We start from the raw sequence: 22593 nt of genomic DNA, 5'->3' as shown, positions 1-22593 counted from the left end.
CCCAAAGGCCTATGTGTTAAGGGCTTGATCCTCAGTTTTGGGTTAATGGATTAGATATGGAAATTAGTCCAGTTATGGTCTCCGAAGGTGGGCCGTGGAGAGCGATTCTGTTCTGTTAGGTTGTTAGGGTGGTGCCCTGTGAATCAATCATGGTTATGCTGCCACCCAAAGAGACCACACGGAGGGTAGACTGGGGGCCCCCTCCTAGTCTCTCGCTCCTCTGCCTGTGTTTCTCTTGCTGAGCCATCATAAGGTACCCATCCAGTAGGGTCATCACATTTTGCACTGTGATCCTTCAAAACCAAGAAGCCAAATATTCCTTCCTCAGTAATTCCTCTCAGGTATTTGCTGTAGTGACCAAAATCCGACTGATATTCTCATATTTCCTCCGTGTACCGAATCACACATTAAATAAGAACATTTGAGAATCTATTTTGTGCCAAACACAATGTTATGTGTCATTAATGCAACTGAGTATATGGAATATTATAGTCCGTTGTTTTTTTTATTAGTCAAGAATCTGAATTTAAAAAAAAAAAAAAGAAGCATCAAGAGCTGGGCTGCCCAATGTAGACATGAGGGACTATTTAAATTTAAACAAAATACATTTTCCAAATCTTCAGCCATACGAACATTTTTATATTCAAAGTCTTCATGTGACAAAATAATATATATGAAATCACAAAGGCATTATTTGTCACCATGAGGTGTTTTGGAAAGCATTGTTTGTATCCAAGACAGCGAACAGAGAGGTTAGAAAGATCAGTCACAGAAGCTTCTTTAGAAAGCTGCTTGAGAAACACAACAAAAATTTAGGGGAAAGACTGAGGGCTTGTTCAGAGGAAACAGAGCACCGCTTGGCTAAAGACTTAAGGGGCCACTCTCGTCTAAGGCACCGGATGAGCAAATTTCAGTGCTATTCTGTGGCAGATGAGAGAGTGCCATGAAACTTCCAAACAGGACAGATTTGGCCGGGAACATCTCCAACAGAGAAAAGTTCAATAATTGTGTGAAATCACTTGATGCTAACTTGGCCAAATCTCTGTGGTAATTTTGATCCTTACAAAATGTCAGTTATTTCACACACACACACAAATATTTATAATGCATAATTTCAGCTACTCTGAGCAATTTGCCAGCATTTCCCATATTTTACCTTTGAATTTTATATAATTTTGATATATTGTATGGTAACATCCAAAATGAATTTGATTTTTTAAATTTATTTATAAAGACCATAAACTTTTGAACTTGTGGTCTGCCATTAATTTCTCAAGGCTGACACACCATATCCAGTAACTCTCCTATTAGACAAGTATGTGGCCTGATGTAATCACATATTCATAAAAATTAGAATGTCCTATGTGTGTATAACAACAGTGGAAAAGTGTGTGTATGTGTTTGGGAAGAAATAGATGATTGGGAAATAGATTTCATGATGAATCAGAAGCAGAGATGATCAATATAAAAGTTCTAAAGCCACAATAAATCTCTGAATTCTAGTAATATTGAGGTTTCATTAGGACAGATTTGGTCAATATAGAAAACAAATAATAAATGTGCCCATTTCTCCCCAAATCACCAATGCATTCATCATTTAAAGTTTTACTATGCCTACAGAAGCAAAGAAACAAAGCCATAACAGACATACCTATGGTTACTCAATAGAAACTGAATCTAATATTTTTTTTTTACCCTAAGAGAAGTAAAATTAGAGCATTTAGTTTAGCTTTTTTATTTAAAAAAAAAAAAAAAAAAACAAAAAAAAAACAGTTCTGGGCCCGGTGGCAGTGTGGCCTAGCAGCTAAAGTCCTCTCCTTGAACGCGCCAGGATCCCATATGGGCGCCGGTTCTAATCCCAGCAGCCCCGCTTCCCATCCAGCTCCCTGCTTGTGGCCTGGGAAAGCAGTTGAGGACGGCCCAAAGCTTTGGGACCCTGCACCCGCGTGGGAGACCCGGAAGAGGTTCCTGGTTCCTGGCTTTGGATCGGCACAGCACCGGCCATTGTGCTCACTTGGGGAGTGAATCGATGGATTGAACATCTTCCTCTCTGTCTCTCCTCCTGTCTGTATATCTGACTTTGTGATAAAAAAAAAAAATAATAAATCTTTTAAAAAAAAAGTTTTATCATTCTACACAATTCAAAAACAAAAAGTGAGCCAACCTGAACCCTAATGAATCCAAAGCCTGATGTGTAAGATTGAGAAGTAAACACGCACTTCATGTAGGAACAGAAGCCAGTTTAAGTTTTCTGATCCCTCATCCCAGGAAATTGCTTCATTCTTTAACCCAAAAGAACTTGTCATAGGGAAAACTCAATCATAGATCTATTTGATAATTTCTTCATGGCAGTAATTGAAGGCAGCTGAGGGCATTAAGCCTGTTTTTCGAGATGCCTGCATTTCACATCAGAATGCCTGTTTCCGTAAGCTCCTGTAGCTCCTAACTCCAGTGTCATGCCAGTACAGACCACAGGAGGCAGTGGTGATGGCTCCTAGCACTAACGTGGAAGAGCTGGATTGAATTCCCGGCTCCCCATCCTAACATCCTGTTCATTGTGGTCATTTGGGTGGTAAACTAGCAGATGGCGGATCTGTATGTGTGTTTATCCCCCTCCCTATTTTAAGTAAAACTTTAGAAAAACTAAAACCCCACAGTTTAAAAAAAATAGCAATAATTGAAGACAGATAATGGAATTTTAAAAATATACATATGTTTTTAAATGTTATTTATTTGAAAGAGAGAGAGAGAGGACACTGGCATAGATCTTCTGTCCACTGGCTGATTGAAATTCTCAAATTTGAATTGTGCGTAATTTAACATGAAATATTATTACTTTGTTTTTACCTATTTATTAATATAGAAGTATTTTTTGCTTATGTGATTTTTTTATTATATTTTTGACAATCTCTGCATAGTTAACTAGGGTAAAAAGGTTCAGGGGCTATAGGAAAGTGGGTAAGACTATTATTTCCATATTGTTTCCTTCATGTATCTGGGGTAAAGGGGATATTGAGGGAGAAGCCCCACCCAGTCTCCCACCCACCCCTAGGTCCCAGATGTGGGGCATGCTCTGAGATACTTGCTCAAGTTGTTTTGATAGTTCACCAGTTATGAATTGCTGCCAATCTCGCCACTCCAAGCACGATGAGGTCATTGAAGAATCCACTGATTGACATAGTCCATCATAGAGTCTCCTTTTGCCCCGTATTTCACTGCCAACATATAGCTGAGATGGTTGATTGACCTGCTCCATCTTCCATCTTTTCTTGGTTAATGTTCTGAATCCAGCATTTCAATTGGGGAGATCTCAAAAGAAACTTTTGTCTGAGGTGTTCCCAGACCAGATTCTTGTATGTACTAGCAAGCACAGGGCCCGGCACAGTCCATTGCCCCAATCAGCTGGTGGTTGCAATTGCTGGGTTGGTTCTGTGTTCAGCCCCAACTTCCACCTGAAGGGAGCATCCCCCAGAGCCCCGGCAGGCCCGGGGACAGCTCACCACGTGCACGCGGTGGCTGGAGTCAGGGATCTGAGCATGAAGACGCCCTGGCCTGAAACCCACCCAGAGCCAGCAGGCTGCTGGAAGTTCCCTGCTTATGTGATGTTCAACAATGTAACAGACTGGTTTCAGCCCAAGCGAGTTTGTCAACCCTGGCTTCAAGTATTTCTTGAACAGTTTTAGGGTTTTCCTTGAAATGTCTTTGACCACTTCATTAATTTCCCTGGAAAATATTTTTAAGGCATCATGAATAATTGTGTCAAGCTGAGTAGAAGGATAAGCTTGAAAGAGAGCATCTTGTTATAGGTTTGGTATAGATTGGAATGTGTAGAAGGTTATGTCTGGATAGGAGGACAGAAACTATCCACACCAATCTTTCTTCTCTGTGGGCACATCCGTTTAAATCCCCCTTGTTTTGGTTTCCTGCTTCTTGGCCAGTAGAATGTGTTCAGAATAATGTGCATCCCATCTGTCCCCTGTGAAATCCTTAGTTTGCTCTTGATTCACCCAAGGACAGTGCTATTGGGATTTGGAGGAGGGTCCTTCAGTCAGTGGGGGCATAGCTTTGGAAGTTAGTTCTCATAAAATGTTATGAGAAAAGCCTGAGTTACATAATTATACAGTGAAACAAAAGCCCAAAACCAGCACCATACTGAATGGGGAACCACTGGAAACTTCCCCACTGGAACTAGACAAGAATATCCACTTTCACCACTGATAATCAACATAGTATTGGAAATCCTTGCTAGAGCTATTAGACAAGAAAAAAGAAATTAGAGGAATTCAAATTGGAAATGAAGAAGTCAGATTATCACTGTGTGCAGATGACATGATATATGGAGGGAAAGAGAGGTTGGATTTGATCTTAGACACTGTGTTGTGGGATGCTGTCATCTTAACCACTAGGCCACATGGCTACTCCTACTGTTTAATTTTGCATTATTCACAGATGCATTCAGAGACCTCACGTCTTCTCAGTGATTCCATTCTATTAAGTCTTGGACGAGGAAATGTTTGACTTACTTTTCCTGTAAATAAATCTACTTAGAAGTCAAATTGATAATCTTATTAATGGTTAATATCAACTTTATTCAGCTGTCCTCAGCCTATTTGTTATCCTTTAGTGATACCTGGACAAGTCAGCCTCACTCCTCCTTACTACTCCTGTATTATGTAGTAGTAAAATTTTTCTTTTCATTTACCAAACACATAAAACGTTTTATGAGTCTTAGCTCTAAGACAAAGATCCTGTCATCTTGGAGTTAAGATGTATTTATTTTGAATATATCTGTCAATCTGGTTTATTTCTGAAGAGATACATATCACTCTTCAAATATTTTCTCTTAAGCTGTGTAAAAAGCATCATATTTAGCATCGATTAGCTATCTGAATAGCCCACCACTTTCCTATCTCAAAAGTACTGATTTTGAAATATGCTAGGCTTTTCTAACCAAAACCACAGCCTGACTTCCCATTATTTAATGGTTCAGATTTAACTGTTTCTTCCAGTGCAGGCTCTATTCCCAACCAGTGGGATGTCTTTTTACAGGAATGCCAAATCAGTAACACATATTTTAAGTTTTTGATAATGCAGTACTTATTTCCAAGACGAATTTATAAATTGGTGATTCTGATCTAGACTGTGATGTGGTAACAAACAAACCTTGAAATCTCAGTGGCTTAACACAACAACACTTTCTTACAGTCCACTGTGGGTTGGGCAGCTCTCCAAGACATCTGTGTCTCATGCAGTGATTCATGCAATCCAGTAGATTCCCTCTCACAACATCACCCTATGAGAATATGACACCAAAGCTGCTGCACAAGGGAAGTTGCTGGAAAGTTGCACATGAAATCTTAAATGCAAATTACATGCATCACTTCATCTGATAAATCATTGCTCAGAACTCTATATAGCCTCTTGTCATTGCACATGAATTGGGTAATGTAGGAGAATAGATGGATATTTATTGAGAAAATATGGTATTTCCCAGGCTTCTGCCAACCTTATCCACCAGCATTAAGTGAAGCAATCTTTAATCCAGCCTCCATTTCTATAATTCCTGTAATGTGAAGAATGACATGATTTCACTAGAAATGAAATTGTACAGTACATAACTTTTGGCATTGATTTTTTTCACCCAGCACAATTTTGTGGAGATTCATCCAGGTTATTTCATGGATCAGGAGTTCATCCCTCCTAGATGCTGAGTTGTATTCCATGGTTTACATGGACCACCTGTTGTTTAACCATCAATCCTTTGAAGGCCACATGGGTTGTTTGCAGATTCTACCTGTGGTGAATGTAACTTCTGAAAACATCTGTGTATAGCTTTTGTGTGAACATATGTCTTAATTCTGTAGAATAAATACCTTGTAGTATAAATACCGGATCATATGGTAGCTACATGTTTAGTCTTTTTAAAAAAACCAACCATCTTTCAGGGTAACTTTACCATTTTGCATTCTTATCAGCAATATATGAGTGATCCAGTTGCTGCACATCATTGTCACATTTACTTTATTTATGCCATTCAGATAGATGATATTTTTTCAATGGCTAGAGATGTTGAACACTCCTTCATATGCATCTATGCTATCTTTTAACCTCTTCGGTTAAATATCTCTTTATAATCCTCTCTGATTTGTTAATTGGATTGCTTTTTTCCTTTACTAGTTAGGGATTTTTTAATGTTTGTTTTTTATGTTCATTTCCTTGAAAGGTGAGTGACAAAGAGCTCAATCTTCCAACCACTGGTTAAACCTCAAATAAGCACAGCAGCCAGGACTGGACGAGGCCAATGCTAGAAGACCAGACCTCCATCCCAGTCTTCCACGTGAGTGACAGGAATCCAAATGCTTAATACCTTCACCTTCTACCTCCTAGAAATGTGGGTCAGAGAGAAGCAGCCAGAACTCAAACCTGCACTCTTTTTTTTTTTTAAGATTTATTCATTTTTATTACAGCCAGATATACACAGAGGAGGAGAGACAGAGAGGAAGATCTTCTGTCCGATGATTCACTCCCCAAGTGAGCCACAACGGGCCGGTGTGCGCCGATCCGAAGCCGGGAACCTGGAACCTCTTCCGGGTCTCCCACGCGGGTGCAGGGTCCCAATGCATTGGGCCGTCCTCAACTGCTTTCCCAGGCCACAAACAGGGAGCTGGATGGGAAGTGGAGCTGCTGGGATTAGAACCGGCGCCCATATGGGATCCCGGGGCTTTCAAGGCGAGGACTTAAGCCGCTAGACCACGCCGCCGGGCCCAAACCTGCACTCTTATATGGGACACCAACGTTGGAAGCAGTGGCTCAACTAACTGTACCGCAACACCGATCCAGAAAATTCCTTATATCTGTTAAATCCAAGTCCTTAGTCAAATACATGGTTTGCAATATTTTTTCCAGTCTGTAGCTTTGTTTCATTCTCTAACCATGAGTGAGTGACAGAGAGAGATCTTCTATCTGTTGATTCACTCGCGAAATAACCACAATGGCCATTGTTGAGCTGATCCGAAGCCAGGAGCCAGGAGTTTCTTCCTGGTCTGCCAAATGCTTGCAGGGGTCCAAGGAATTGAGCCATTCTCTGTTACTTTCCCAGGCCATAAGCAGGGAGGTGTATGGGAAATGGAGAGGCTGGGACTAGAACAGGAATCTTTATGAAATGCTAGCACCTCAGGAGGAGGATTACCTGCATCACTCCCAGCCCCATGGTATCTATTGATTGTCTTATTTAAGTCATATTTAGACTTCTCTGGCTCTTGGTGTTATGGGTGATTGTCAGTACCACATACTGGGTATTTTTATTTAATTTTATTTGGGAAGCAGAGAGACAAAGAACTGCTATTCATTGCCCCAATCCCACAGCACCTGGGGTTGGGTCGGGCCAAAGCCAGGAGCAAGGAATTCAATTCAGGTCTCCCACCTGGTAGAAATTGACCCAACTACAGAAGCCATCCCTCACTGTCTCCCAGGGTGCACACTAATAAGAAGTTATAATTGGAAGCAGAGCCAGGACCCAAACCCAGACCTTCCAGTGTGGGCACAGGTATTCCAACTGATATGTTAACAATAGGCCAGATTCCCACCATGAAGTCTGGACATTTTTATATAATGAGACAATCTTATTTATACCCCTGTTTTAGCTGGTTTCTGTGATACAGGTTAGCAAGGAAAGGAGGAATTAATGCCTTATTACTACCACACGGAGTCAAAGTCCATGCTCCCCACTTAGTCCATGTTGTTGCCGAAGATGGTTGTGGTCCATGTTATAGCTGGTTGAGAATGGAATTTCAGGCACTCCACTTGATCCTCAAGAATACAGCAGGGACAAGAGTCAGGAAAAAGGCGTCCCAGCATCTCCCAGGATGAAAGTCTCAGCTCCCTACTCAGCTTTTTCTAGCACTATTCCAGTAGTGTCTACAAGGGTACGCATCTCAGATTCCTCATTGATTTTAAAGATATGGGTGTGGTACGACCACATTTTTAAAAATTTATTTCTTTACTGTAGAACCATGTACTTCTTTTTTTAAACTACAGTTATTTCATTTTATGACACAGTTTCATAGGCTCTGGAATTCCCCCAAACCCTCCCCCCCCCACATTGAATTCCTCCACATTGTTACAGTAGTACAGATCATAACCAGTCATGATTCCTTCATTGCGGGCATGGACCGTGCATAGAGTCCAGCATCTTATTGTCCAGATAAATTCAATAGTTTCATTGGGAAATCATCCCTGGTCTGAAAGTAGAGCTGGCAGAATATCATCCCCTCCAATGAAAAACCACTATACAACTTCAACAACAATTTGCAACATCATGAAGCTAATTGACATGGTATTGAGTGACCAGTATGTTAGAAAATGCAAGTTCTTTACCACATCCTGTGACTACTTCATTGACATCTCAGTTATAGTTTATACACAACCGGCTGTTATATACCTTAAAATAGTTATATAGTACTATTCACCTGTCTCGTGTCTAATTTCATTTATGTATTTAGCAGCTTAAAGTATTCAAGCATGATTTCTACTGAACTACGCAAAATTTAAGATAGTCCAAACAGGCTTATACCTCAAACAAGCCGTATGTTAACAATTGAAGAGCAGAACAGTTTTAGGAGGGGTGTGTAGAGACATCTTCAATACCTTAATGAGGAGTCACTAATCTTTGTGTCCCACCTAGTTAGGAATATGGGAATCCAGGCTGTTTCCTGTCTGTTTTAAGCTTTCCTTATTGACGACCACATTTATTACATGATTCAACCTCGAGTAGAGAGAGAAGAGACTTTTGGTTGGAGCTGCTTTGTGTATTAGTGTTAGTATCAGTTTTGTATTAGTTATTAGTAAATAACTTCTTTTCCACATGAAATAAAACCTCAGTCTTCCACTTAACCTAGGCAACGAACATGTGGTATGCATATTTTGATGTTATACACTGAACTGAGAATGTTTTTGTCTGTATCCATGATTGAAATTCTTAGATTTTAGACAAGGAGACTTAAAAGATCATAGAAAAGTGATTAAAAGATGAGTTGATTTTAATGCAAAAATTTTTGAAATCCGTTTGTAGTTTTTTTCGTAATACATATTTCCTATGAACTTTTTGATGGACCTTTACTTATAAACAATGTCAAAAGTTTTTCCCCCCCACAGTAAACACCTTTTAATTCCATTTTTCACGAACTATTTTAGGTATCTTTATATGTACTATTTAACTTGTTAGAACTAGATAATCTGGGAGTTATCATTTTTATCCAGATGTCTCTAAATAGCATCAAAAGTCAACTTGAAAAGCCAGTACTTCCATCAGGTTTAAATCTTCAGTGCCTTGGTATTTAGGTAAGATACAAATAATGTTTCTGGATTGAGGTTCTCATGTGAACTCCCAAGCTAAACATCGAATTGGCTACCTGTCTCTTTAAATTGTCCCCCAACCAGCTCCAGAACAAATACCCTAACCCCACCCGACAAGCCAAGTCCTTGTCTAATGCCCATATGGGATCCTGGTGCATGTGAGGCAAGGACTTTAGCTGCTAGGCGACCACACCAGACCCACTGACAACATTTTTGATATTCCTCTCTCGATCTATATAAAGAAAGTGGCAATTCTCTATTTAAGAAAAAGTTCTCTAAAAAAAGAAAACATATGGAAATTTTATTGTAGACTTTATTAATGTTCAATATATATATCATAGTTTAGAAATAATGATAAAAATACAAAAGCCTTCAATGTAAATCCATCTGTCATAGAATCCTTTCATGATTTTACCAAAGCTGTTGGGTCCATTATGAACTCATAGTTCAAACTAATAAATAGAGCACCTATTTCTGCTATATTTAATGGGTTGATAGTATCCTTTATGATAAAAATTAAGACAAAACTTAAAAAACATGAAGGTATGTTGGAATTTTAATTATTTTGTGAATGATGCGAATGGCTTTTTTCTCAGTCAAATAATAGTTTTCACATACTGGGAAACTGTTTCCTCAGTTCTGTGTGACACTAACAATCAAGTGTCTGCAGACGTCACACAGCGTTCAAGTTTGATGTGAATGATTAACATTTCTTCCATCACTGTTTTAAGTCTAGAAAACCAACAGCCTAATAAATCAAGCCCTGATTTATAGTGTTTGATAATTACCAAGGAATAAATACTCCCACGAGGGCTGATTTCAAGCTACCAATGTGACATAACTGAATGTGGACTAGAAACATTTGCACACCATCATATAGTATTTCACCATAGTCAGAGACACAAGAGACATAAATAACATCAGCAGCAGGGCCTGGCATGGTAGCCTAGTGGCTGAAGTCCTCGCCTTGCATGTGCTAGGATCCCATATGGGCACTGGTTCTAATCCCAACAGCCCTGCTTCCCATCCAGCTAACTGCTGTGGCATGGGAAGGCAGTGGAGGACAGCCCAAAGCCTTGGGACCCTGCACCCATGTGGGAGACCCGAAGAGGCTCCAGGCTCCTGGCTTCAGATTTGTTCAGATCCAGCTTTTGCATCTGCTTGGGGAGTAAATCAATGGACAGAAGATCTTTCTCTCTGTTTCTCCTGCTCTCTGTATATCTGGCTTTTCAATAAAAATAAATACAATCTTAAAAAAATAATAACCTCAGGAGCATTGGTACTAGGGAAATATAACCAATAACTAAGAAGTATTGCTTTTAAATATGCATTAGTCTTAGTCTCACATAACTTATTTAATTATATATTTGGGCAACTTAATTTTTGTTAATACTTGTATATAACAATAAACTTAGAAATTTCTATGAAAATTAACACTCACATCTTGAAAACCAGTAAGTCAGTAAGTATCCCATGTGAGGCCTGATGCTTCTCCATCAGGCTTTCCTCACTTTTGTGTCATCTCTGCAGTCTATTTTTCATTTATCAGAATAACCTCTCATTTTTCACAGCTATGCTTAACCCTTCCCAGCATTTTCCTCGAGTGTCAACCAGCATAATTGTCTTAAATCGCCAATACGGCCACACTGACCAATGATTCATTAATTTCTCTATTCAGCAGTTCATGTTTTATGTCCTAAGCATTATTTCTGTTGATTAAGATAAATGGGTAAAGAAAGGACCAAAATTTCTGCTATCCTAAAGAGTACATTATACTTGGTAGGAGTGGGAGGATATAAAATACAAAAACATCAGGAAATTGTACTGTATATCAGAAAATAATTAGTGCACAGAGAGGAAAATTGTCAAGCAAGGTGGAAGTACAGATGGCATAGACATTAATAACACTTAGTCTGTTGCTCAGGATAATTACTACAAATGAAATGAGACTTGAGCAAGCACTTGAAGAAAGTACAGGTTAGGGCCCGGCAGCGTGGCCTAGCGGCTAAAGTCCTCACCTTGAACGCCCTGGGATCCCATATGGGCGCCGGTTCTAATCCCGGCAGCTCCACTTCCCATCCAGCTCGCTGCTTGTGGCCTGGGAAAGCAGTCGAGGACGGCCCAATGCATTGGGACCCTGCACCCGCGTGGGAGACCTGGAAGAGGTTCCTGGTCCCGGAATCGGATTGGCGTGCACCGGCCCGTTGCGGCTCACTTGGGGAGTGAATCATCGGACGGAAGATCTTCCTCTCTGTCTCTCCTCCTCTCTCTGTATACCTGACTTTGTAATAAAATAAATAAATCTTTCAAAAAAAAAAAAAGAAAGTAGAGGTTAGCTATTTGAATTGTGGCAGGAGTTGGCCATTGGACACATTGTGACCATTGTAGCTAGATTAGAAGGAGCAAGGATAAAGGTGAATAATTAAATCCAGGAGCTAGCAGAGGACAGATTATACAAAATCTTGTAGATCATTGCAAGGACTTCAGCTTTTTTCCTCTTGAAATAGTTTGAAACTGTTTGAACAAGTGTATTGAGCTCTTAATCAGACCACTCTTAAAACCTTTGGTGGCTTCCCATTGTTCTTTGCTCTTAAGATAACATGTAGGTTTAATCATGTAGCTCCTTGTCACAAATGATAGGCTCCCTGTCATTGCCTCTTACTCACCTCCTTCATACTCTGCCTCCTGCACCTTTCTCTCCCCAGCCACGTATTCACTCACAGCCTTGAGCAGAATGCTGCTTTCTGCTTCTTACAATTCTCATGTCAGACACTCACAGCTACCTGAATGTATCTTTTTCATAATTTAATACTAGATGATTAGTTTTTATTTTAGTTTTTTAAAACTATCTGTGTTGGTTACATCCACTGCTGTTTTGTGTTATAAAGGAAGCTGGATTCAAACAAGAACACTGTTTCTTCTTCATTAATTTTTTGCAAATTAGATCAGCATAATAGGATCAAATAAATATGCTATAAATGTTTTGTGGTATGAATAGGTAACCAGATGGGTGGATGAATGAATCGATGTTAGAATCAATGAATGACAAATATGTTCTTGCTGATTTAAGGCAACCTCCATGCAAAATACAAGATAGATATAAACATGCGTATACATATATCCTCATACATGAACTATATAGTGGAGATTAGCATACCAGGAAGGGAATATAAATTGCAATATGCATCTCTACTCCTGAATAATACGACTCCCAATGAAACTGTTGAATATACCTTGGCAGTGGAACACTAGACTCTCTACTGTTGTCTAACCCTACAGTGGCATAATATGGAAAGTAGAAGAATGTTGGACTTTTGACTGCTGCTGAAGGGCTATACTATGTAATACTATGGTGGAGAACAGTGGAGGGGAGAAGAGAGGAGGGAATCCTTGTGCCTATGGAACAGTGATGGAAAAAAAAACCCTAAACAACGACAACAAAAAGAATGAATGAGTAAATAAATGGTTTTTGTTTCTGTATTCCTAGTATGGAACGTAACATCTGGCTCATGAGAGGCATTCTGTCATTATTTTTGCTGAATAAATGATGATTGAATGAATTCATAATGGGTGATTGAATAAGTGAAAAACAATCAATCAATTCATCCTTTTTAATAAAGTCATAAGATGTTTCATCCTCCAAGAAGAATATCCGTTCTTCCCAGAGTGGGTCACTTGATCAGCCCATGGCTTCTCTGCTTGGTTTCCTGCCATGAATATATTTTGAAGAACATTTTTATTAGCTTTGGAGTCACTTTCAAGGGTACTCTTGAATTCTCTTTTGGCTCGCGTGCATTCTTGTTCACACCTGACCTGCCATCGTTTGCGGATCTCCCTGGTCTCCTTACTCGGGCCACGTTTCCAAGTGTCCCTTTGATCTCTGGCACATACTTTTGCTGAGCTTCCAATAAGGTGTTTTTACACAGTCTCCAGATTTCCTGTGGCTTATTGACTTTTTAAATTATTCCTTTCATTTGTTTTTCCTAACCAGTGCCTACACTTGTTCTTAGGCTCTCTTTATAAAATTGAGTAACCACATGATATATAAATTTTCTCTCCCAAACTAGAATGGTTGCAGTGTTGTGATCACTCAGAGATATTTTTTCTTCCAGGTCCTGTCTACCACTCAAAGTCAGTTCTAAAATATTTTCCTTCCTTAATACTTCTAAAAGGTGTTTTTCTTAGAGCAGGTCGTTGATCTTATCCAATAAGCTTGTGTTCGTATCTCTAGTCTGTACGTTAGTTTCCAAGAAATTAGTTTCCAAGAAAATTTCCAACATGCTATGCATATATGCTGTCCAGTGAGTTTGTGTGTTATACACATGATCCATGCATATGTGTGTGTGTGTAGCAGGTTCCTCCAAATATACGGCAGTGTATTTCTAACTCAGGAAATCTTTAACCATGATCACTCACAGAAACCAAAATTGCTTCAAATAGAAGTGATAAAAACCTTTGGTTTCCATCTTATAGCAACAAAAAAATTTTTTTCTCTTTTGGTGTATTTTCACCTAGGGAAACCTTTGGAGAAAGAGTTCAGCAAGCAAAGAGAAATGAAAATTATTTAACATAATGGAAAGCTGGCCTTCACTTTTTTTGACCAGGCATTTCATCAGCCAAGATTTTTTCCTACCAAAGATGTTTATTTTCAACTATTTGCTTTATTTGGCTAAAAGGTAGGTTCTTTGCTACATTTAATAGTCATGTGTATGCAACTTGAAGTAGAGATCACAGAGTTTTCATCTGCAGATTTTTACCAGACTAGGGTGAACCAAAGAACTCGTTAGAAATTTGAGCTTATGGTGTATACATACTCCTCACAAATATTTTAGCAGACTGGCTGATCCTTAAAACTTTTATATAATGAAATACTTGCAAAGTCAGTGTTTACTAAGATTATAGATTGTGTTGTAAATGTCTTAGATTTAGCTTTAAATTGTAAAAACTGAAAACAGTGTTACACTTGAAACTTCAGAATTGGTCAAGTTGTAACGAACAACTGTTAAAATTTTGGTGATGTATTTTCCAACCACAGTGTTGGCATTTGCACATAATTACCTTTTTTCTTTTAGATACAATTTCATTATTTGTCATGCTGTCCGTGGCACACCAATAAAACCAAAATATCATATTAGAATTCATGACAGTTTTCACATTGTATTATCAATATGTAGAAATAATTGTCTGCTCTGAGATTAAATTACATTATTGTGTATCTTTTTCATGCCTAATAAATAATGATGGATGGCTTTTATTTTCATCACCACCTGCAACCATTTAGTCACCCCTTGATTGTCGGAGATAAAATAATAAAAGGCAAGTGTTATGTTGCAAGCAGAAGAATATAGTCAAAACAGTTGTATGTTCCTTGTTTCCATTTGCATCATTTCAGTCCCTAAAGAGCAATGCATAGTGGTCTATAAAAGATAGCAACCTGGGGAAAACACGGCAAACAGTTCACACAGATGAAGGGAGAAAGTGGGACAATATTTTTTTTCTAGCAGAACAATAATTATTTCTTGGTGCAAGATTCTTAATCTGAAAATGAGTTTTTTGTTCTGCTGTGCAAATCAGTTACATGCAATTAGAATGCAAAGCAGAGGCACATCTTACTGTTTAGCCTTTTTTAAATAGAAATGAAAACAGCCCGGAAATTGTAGCAAAGTTGAAAATGCATGCTAGGTAATTTTGAAACCCAAAGACATAAAACCATGCATAATAAAAAGGCCACTCTAAACTCATTACATTTTTTGAAATTGGCAATTGGAAGGCTTAATTTTAAAATTAGAACTTACATGTTTGGAAACTTATTAACTATATTTTGAACAGTTAAGTATATTGCCAGTGTTAAGGTGTGTTTTGTTGGTCTTGTATACAATTTCATTGCCTCATAATCTGGTTTTATCTATGTCTGAACTGCTCCAATTTTATTTTTTTAACTGTTCAACATTATGCTTAAGCAAAATAGAGTACCTTTTTGTGTGAAACTTTTAAATTAAAATTACAGTCAGCAAGAGCTGTTAATCTTAAGGGGAAAAGAATTGCCTCACAATTTTATGATACTATTATATTTCACCTCTGAAGAATGTCAAGCTTTTTTATAAAATAAATAGATGATGTTTATAATGGAAACGAGACATTTGATCATTTCTGTTACAACAGTGAGGTAAGAAAGCAAACTGTAGACAAAAATCTTTTCTGATATTTGGTTATGAGTCACATGTTGACTCTTTATGGAACAGTTTCACATGTTTGGCTCTATTATCTTTAAATCAAAAGATGACAATCTCAGGCACAGCAGAGTCTCGGACCAAAAATCCAAGGGTAATCCTATCAAATGTCAACTTATTGCAGAGAAATGGCTTGAAAAATAGGCCAACAGTCCATTATGTGATGAACCCCAAGTAAACTGCTTGTACTCATGGAGACTCTCTTCAGATGGGCATTGTATTAATGTTCTTCCCAATTGTTTTTAGAACATTCATTTAGAAAGAATAGCGGAGCCTTTTCCTTGTTTATGGCTGTTGTGCTATCCGACTACCCATCTTGCTCTATAATTAAATGTCATGAATAAAATAATAAATACAATCTGATTTGTGCCATTACTCACTGCAGAAATTACATCTTTACATCTGCTATGAGAACCCAAGAACAGGCACGCCTGCCTCCTTCGTGTTGAAGAGAGATGTGCGGAAGTCCTAGACTTTTCTAGATGTTCTGAGAGTCTGAGAGGAACAGTGTATAATTAGCTTTTTTTTTTCTGGGTAATTAAGATTTTACCTAACTTGTGAAAACACTTTGGAAGATTAATTCTATTGAATAGACTTGCACAAAAATCCCTCAGAACTTAAAACTGGGACATCTATCTGTGGGCACTAAGCCATATACTCTAAAGAAAGATACAGTGCTTGCAACATAGCTTTGGTAATTAGAAGCCTTTGCAGTCTTTTGTCCCATGGTATTCTGTAGAAGGCCTAAAAATCCGTGATTTTACCCAAACATACCTAGCCAACACATCCTGCTCTCCACTCCCTGTAATAGGGATTGTTCTAGAAAGAAAGCATCATGGGAAGGTTTTATTTCTCTCTTGTATTATCTCTAGTCTATTCTGATTTCCTTAAGCCACAGTTCTCACTGGTGTGACCTACCAAAAAAAGAAAACATTTTGAGTAACTGCACCATAAATATACAAGATGGAAACACTGAACTAGCTCCATTAACATAAATCATTCCTGGTGCTAGAATCGGGACTTTTTTTTTCTTACTTTCATGCTTTCTGTCATCTTAGAACTTGCTAGTTCTAATGTTTCTTAAGATTATGATATAGATATGGAGATATTCTGTAGTTTTTAACATACATCTAGATTATGTATGTTCCTCATGTACAGATTTGCAAGAAGGTGGTATATAGAAAAAAGTGATAACTTACATCCAAGAGTATGGCTAAAACATCAGACCTTGCCTTTACCAGCTGATTGTTCTGGATTCTGGGGTAATAGCAATTGCTTAGCACTTCTCAGAAAAACATTTGGAGAAAAAATACTTTGGACTAATAAAATTAGTGTTAGAATGACAATAAATGTCAACATCTGTGATGCTTTCTGAGCACTTTCAACATTTAAAAATTGTAGGTGTAATTTTACAGTTTTTAAGCAGTATACCTATAAATGCAAGTTTTAACATCAAGCAAGGAGAGTCATTTTACCTAAAATAGAGTCAACGTTCAAACCATCACCACCAGCTAAATACTTTTGGAAAAAGATTCTTAAAATAAACCTCCTAACCAAGCAGTAAATATTTATTCAGTTGGATATTCTAAATGTTGAACGTTGTTGGCCATGTTGGTTGCACTCATGCAGCACAATGAGATTCCCTTTGCCAGCAGCTGCCTTAAGTCATGTCAGCATTGCACAGCTAGTCTGGGGCTCGAGAAAACAGTTAGGGAAGGAAACCAGACTGGCTAGAGTGTGCTGAGCAAGATAGAACTTTGTGAACTACACGGCCACATAAGATATAGGAATTGTTTTGGAGGGTGGCAGTAATTCAGGTTTTTTTCCATTGGATTTTTTTATTTTGTGGGAGGCAGGGGATATTGTTAAGTAAATACACAAACAAATTGGAGCCTGCATTGTGGCTGAATAGGTTAAGCTGCTGGCTGTGAGGTCAGCATCCTATATTGGAATGCTGATTTGAATCTTGGCTGTTTTTTGCTTCTACTCTAGCTTCTTGCTAGTGTTCCTGGGAAGGCAGTATGTGTTGATCCAGTGTTGGTGCCGTCTGTGGGGGAATTCCTGGCCCCTGACTTCAGCCTGGCCCCGCCTGCTGTGGAGGCCGTTTAGGGATTGAACCAGAAGACGGAGGATCTCTCTCTCCCTCTCTCTCTTTTTACCTTTCAAAAAAGTAAAATGAGTACGTCATTAACAACCACTACCAAACAGACTGAGACTGGCATTGTAGTGTAGCTGGTAAAGCTGCTGCCTGTAACACTGGCATATGTGGCTGCTAGTTAGAGAGCCAGCTGCTTCATCCTTAACCATCTTTCTGCTAATGCATCTGCGAAAGCAGTGGAAAATGGTCACAAGTGTTTCAGACCTTGCAACCACATGGGAGACCTGAAAGAACCTCCTGGCTGCTTATGTCTGGCACAGACCTGGCTAGTGCAGCCATTTGGGGAGTGACCCAGTGGATGACAGATGTCTCTTCCTTTCAGTGTGTAACTCTGCCTTTCAGATAAATAGAAAATAAATCTTAAAAAAATTACTTTCCAGCTGTGATGCACGGATAGCCCATTTTATTTAATATCTTTCAGGTTACAGTGACACAACTTTAGGAACTCTTCAAGCCACAAAAATTATCTGCTCCAAGGTAAGTGAGTTGTAATACAATGTAACGGCTACATTGTGGATTCAGAGCGTGTCCCGAATTCAGGGGAACGGGAGTGGGCATCTAATGAATATTCACAATCATGTCATAGATCAGCTCCCATCATTTGACAGAATGTTCAGTACCCTCAGTTGTCCCCAGAATATTACGCAGCAGCACCTGGATCATAGCACTTTATGAGGTGATCATTTCTCAGGGAAGATGACGCATTGAATTTAACAAAATGTTTCACCAACTAGATAATTATCTCACAACTGCAAAACAACAATACAGAAATGAATGGTAAATTTATGGTATTTATCATCGGGCCAATGGGACTTCCTTAGTAATAAAATCACGCACAACCTCTAATCCACAGGTCCATACCAAGAAAAATTTGATGTAGCTGCTTTATAGGATATTTTAAACTTTTCTTGAACTTCAGAAACATATCTTTCAGAATCCAACAGTACTACAGAAGCATGGCTCGCCAAACCAATCAATCTAGTACAAAGTTTGTTTTTAGAATTCAAGTTCCTTGTTACTGCTTTGCAAGCAGATGTCTTCAAAGATATAATATGGTGAAGAGATTATGTGATTTTGGGTGTAGCAATTCTGCCAGTTATAATTAAAAGGGCCAACATCCAAGTTTTGTTTTCTTTATAAACACCGCGGAGTGTGTCAGTGGCCAATCTAAAATTATCCACAGAGGAGTGTGTGCTCTCTTCTTTAGCACAAGATAATGAAGATGGTGTGTGAAATACACCATGGTTATAATAAGCCGATGGACTTGTGGTCCTACGTGCAAACTTGTCCAAATGTAATTACAAGAGTTTTAAAGAGAATTGTTGCTTCCTAAACTGACTAGTCAAGTGACTCAAGTTAATATCACAAATTAACAGCCTAACTTTGAAGGTCTACGATTGCACCTTAGAAAATAACTGCCTACACAGTCAGGCATCCCTTACATGGAAAAGATATCTTTTAGAATCATCTCAACACAGGGCAGTCCATTTAGCATTCTCTCTCTCTCTCTTTCTGTGTGTGTGTGTTTGTAGTTTCTGGAAAGGTGATGTGTATCTACAAATGAAAAATGCCAAAGGGCTGAATGTCCAGCTCTTTCCCCCATGCATGGAGGACACAGGACTAGGCACCACAGCCCAAGCTGCAGTGGCAAGAAAGAAGATGGGAGCCCAAAGAAGGAAAAGAAACATTTATAGATGATTATTTACTCAAAGTCTCTACAAGAGTGGTTTTCATTCATTGCTTCTCAGCCTTTTGGCTAAAAATCAAATTTAGTCATGGTTTATCCATACAAAGAGAAAAATATCCATGTAGAAGATTCAAAATATAAACAGATGAGGTTGGGGCATAATCTGAGACCAGTGGAAATTGTTAGCAAAATTTGAGTGTGACAGGGGACACCCCTCATCATCTTTCTGCTTTGCATGTAGCCTAAGCCGTTGTATGTTGTACCTACTGAAAATTAGGGAATTCCAGTACCTCCTCCAGGGAGACCTCCTGGATGTTGTTATGGCTGAGAGACTTCTAGACTCCTAGGGGAGATTGGTTGAATGCTAGGACCACCAATGACAAACCTCTTGTTCAAACCACTGACATTTCCCTGTGGTTTCATTCACTTTGAATGTGCTCAGCAGCCTAAGGCAAATGTCTTCAATCTCAAATTTGCCAAATTAAACTACTCAATGATCCATCATTGTAAAAGAAAAAAAATGGCAGGCCCTGCGCCGTGGCCTGGTGGCTAAAGTCCTCACCTCGCATGTGCCAGGATCCCATGTGGGCACTGGTTCTAATCCCAACAGCCCCACTTCCCATCCAGCTCCCTGCTTGTGGCCTGGAAAGCAGTAGAGGGCGGCCCAAAGCTTTGGGACCCTGCACCCACATAGGAGACCCAGAAGAGGCGGCTGGCTTTGCAGACAGCCACTTGGGGAGTGAATCAATGGATGGAAGATTTTCATCTCTGTCTCTTCTGCTCTCTGTATATCTGAATTTCTAATAAAAATAAAACAAATCTTTCAAAAAAAATTTTTTTTAATGGGACACATTTTGAAGTCAATGTTGCTTATCTGAGCTTATATCATCTAATTCCCCAAATTTTCAATGGCTGAATGAATTTTATATTTCCTTTTTCTGGGTTTTTTTTTTTTTTTTGGTAGGGCTACATGTATCAATCTATGACTTTTCTTATCACCCACTTTCTTTATGTAAATGTAGGCATGTGTTCATGTCTAATCCATTCTCTAACAGTATAGCCATAACCCTCTTTTTCAAAAGGAACAGGATAAATTTGATATTTTATTAACAAAACACTTTAACTTTGTTGGATCCTGCATTCTCATCTAACCTCACTATATGTCATCTCCCTTAGCTTTCCCAACTCTACCCTCTCTGGCCCAGTGTTGCCTTGTGTCACGTGACTTCTACACACTGTCTGCATGTCTACACCCAGGTACGTGGAATCCTTTCTCCTGGGTACTTCCCTCAGTAAGGCAAGCATGTCTATTTTTGTATCTGTTAGAATTGTGATCCTCTGTGTCACAGACATGACTGCAGTTATGATTTTGCATTTATATGTATAATCTATTAATATCAGCCTCTTGGTGTAATAAGTTCCGTGAGAACAAGAACCACATCTGTTTGGCTCTTCATTGTATTTCCCGAACTTACTCCAATATTTGAAACATAGCTCTAAAAAGTATTTCTGAAGCAGAGGACTAAATGTGCTAATACATTCCAGCTATGTTTTTCTATGTTAAAAAAAAACTTCGAAATTCAGGATTCAAATGTTTCTGGAGAATAGAATTAAAAGATGCTTGCTTTGCTGCAGAAATTTTTGAAACTCATGCTCATCAGGGGTCTTCAAAATGTTGACGGAAGATGTGCGTTAGAACATGCATGGCATTCCAAATTCTTTCTGTGAAAATACACTTACCTCTTGATTCCATTCCCTGTGAACTTTTTGTAGTAGCATTATATGTACGTTATACAACATCGGACATAGCTCATAGTGAATATGCTAGGGACTACTCTACATATTAGGCTGACTCTTGCTATCATTGCCAGTCCAATTAAGTAACACTGATTACTGAAACAAACAGCCCCAGCATTTCAGGAGTTAATATAAGTGGGTGATGTTTCTCTCTTGGCACAGTTGTGCTTTGGGAGGATATTGTTGCTCTCTTCCACAGCCTCATCCATGGACCCAGGCTCTTTTGTTGCCCACAAAGAGTCCTTCCTAGTTACTTGGCATCTGCCATGCAACAAAAAGGAAGAAGAAGGTCTGGAAATGAATGTGTCGCTTTCTTCCACATTTGATTAATCCAAGTATGGCTGTATGAACCCTCCTGACTTCAGGGTAGTGTGGGAGACATGGTCTTCCTGGAGTGACACATAGTTTTGCTTTTGCTGCAATTAGATAGGGTAATTAAAGTTTGCCAGAAATTACTAGCTATTCCAAAATTATGTTATCAGTGAGGAGAGAACAGTCCTCAAAACCAAACTCTTCAGTAAGGCAAGTGCCAACGCTGAGTGGACTGATTTAGTGGTATTGTGTCTGTCTAGGAATGTGCTACATGGTTTGGTAAATACATTTTTCTTACTGTAAGGAATCTCAAAACAACTACATTTTGAAAATGAACTTTGAAGAATCAGCTGGAGGAAATACAGATTTTCATATTCACTTTAGGGTTTTTCATTTTCATATTGTGCTAGTTAATGTGCCAAAATTAAAATAGCTTTCCACAAAATTAAAGTTACACTATGAAGTTGGAATTGGTATTATCTGCTGCTGAATTGCAATGGAATCTCAAACAGAATGATGTAACTATGGAAGCAGGATCTTTTCCTTGAATATTTCCCTAAGATTCTGTCAAACTGCTCAGAAAAAATCCAAATACATAGAAGATTGACTTTTCAATCAACAGGCTCAAAATCACTCTGGTAGATAAAGCAGTTGAAAGAGGACATGTACAGTAACTAACGGGCAGTATTGTAAAGATGCCATTGGGGCTTGACATTGAAAATATTCTTGAGGAATAATTTATTTGAGACAAAATCAGCTTGCTCAATAGAAATGTCAAATAGGATTGTTTTACCTAATGCATCTACATCAATTTTAATTTGTGGGAATTTTTCTCTTTTAATTTGTTTTCTCTTTGAGCAAATATGTAACATGGTCCTGTTTTTGGCCTTTGATGTGCAAAGTAAGATAAAATTGGATTTCAGATTAAGTGACATAGGCAGACTAAGATTAGACACCTAGATTATTCATGAGAATAACTGAATAATTTGTTTGATCATGGCATGCTTCACCATAGAGAAGAGTTTACCACTATCGCCTTTTATCTGTACCAGTCA

At 38.6% G+C, this 22593-nt stretch overlaps 1 long non-coding RNA gene across 1 annotated transcript in view; it reads left to right on the top strand.

The window, feature by feature from the left end:
- The window catches only part of LOC131482889 (uncharacterized), a 220062-nt gene that overhangs the window by 144382 nt on the left and 53087 nt on the right, over nucleotides 1-22593 (top strand). Inside the window, exon 2 of the long non-coding RNA XR_009247381.1 lies at nucleotides 18164-18219. This is a non-coding gene — a long non-coding RNA (uncharacterized LOC131482889). The remainder of the gene's footprint in view (nucleotides 1-18163; nucleotides 18220-22593) is intronic.

This window comes from Ochotona princeps, chromosome 21 (assembly GCF_030435755.1).
Source record: "Ochotona princeps isolate mOchPri1 chromosome 21, mOchPri1.hap1, whole genome shotgun sequence".
NCBI lineage: Eukaryota > Metazoa > Chordata > Mammalia > Lagomorpha > Ochotonidae > Ochotona > Ochotona princeps.
This window is presented reverse-complemented; position numbering and strand designations above follow the sequence as displayed.